The following is a 1,394-nucleotide window of genomic DNA, read 5'->3' on the forward strand; positions in this document are numbered from 1 at the left end:
CTGGAGTGGGAGAGTTAGAGTCGAAAAGAGGATTCCTCACTTCTTTCTAGAAGGTCCCGTTGAGTTCTTAATAATTAGAATATTTTTTTTTATAAGTTCATTGAAGAAGTTCTATTTACTCAACAGATTTTCCCCTCCTCTTTTATTTGTCCACGTCGTCAATTGACAGTTGACAGTATTATTTATATATATATATAATTTGATATGACTTTGATATGATTTAGGGCTCAATAAAATTCCCAAATCAGACTTTGGTAAATCATTTTTTTTTGCTCAAAGGCTGACGTAGAAGAGTTTCGGTATTCAAATGATCTCTTCCTATTCCACTCAATTAATAAATTATTGTTATAATATATTAATAAATCATAATTAACCTCTTTCTCTATTATTCATCCAATCAAGTTGTTATGGTGAAAGCAACCCAAAAGGACCATGTTACTATCGGGTCAAGTACATACCAATTATACTTATGGACTTAGACACCTAATCCAACAGTCTCCCACTTGGATAAATCTAATAACTATAAATGCAAATATGACTTCAAAATCCGATTAGCAATCGTAGCTCTCAAAAGTCATACTCATCGTCCAACAGTTTGTTTCCCGATTTTTGATTTGTTTGATATAGAACTTAATTGAACATATCAATTTAGTCCTGACCGGGCCCGACACATAAGTCAACACAAAATCATCGAGGGGCCCAAGATATCGCTTTAAATCCTCTTAGGATAAAAAGAATAGATAAACTTTGACTTATATGCTTGTGCTATTTACGTATTAAATTATACAACATTACGTTTTATAACATCAAGTTACTGATGCGTTTATGCACTATCAATGCACAACCAACTTGTAAACAACATTTCATATATCTCGGTTTAAAGACTATACGATATTATTGTCTCACAACCACTCATGATAAACTCCATGAAGTGATTCATATAAGTGTGGGTTTAATCCAATACTCAAATCTTATTTCAAGAGCACTCATGAACGTTGCAACATACTTTTGCTATGTCTAAACGCTTAGATAATCTACAAACCAATTCATGACAGTCTAACCTCATATCCTTCTTCCAAAGTATGATCTATTACGGATGATTCGAATAATCCTATTATTCTGGAAGACAAAACATGCAAAAGTGAAACAATAGTAAACAATTGACACAAGATAGTAACTTTACTCATAAATATAACCCCTTTATTCAATCATTAAATGTCAATTACATTTGATCTATTACAAGTTTCTAAATAACTACCTAATCACTAAAACTAATATAGTCCTGCAGACCAATGCTACTCGCATGTTGAACGTGCTTGATCCTACTTAGACCCTTTCTGAGGAGATCCGCAGGATTTTCTTCTGACGATACCTTCTTCATTATGAGAAGTCCC

The sequence above is a fragment of the Lactuca saligna genome, chromosome 2, assembly GCF_052625555.1.
Source record: "Lactuca saligna cultivar CGN05327 chromosome 2, ASM5262555v1, whole genome shotgun sequence".
NCBI classification, from domain to species: Eukaryota; Viridiplantae; Streptophyta; class Magnoliopsida; order Asterales; family Asteraceae; genus Lactuca; species Lactuca saligna.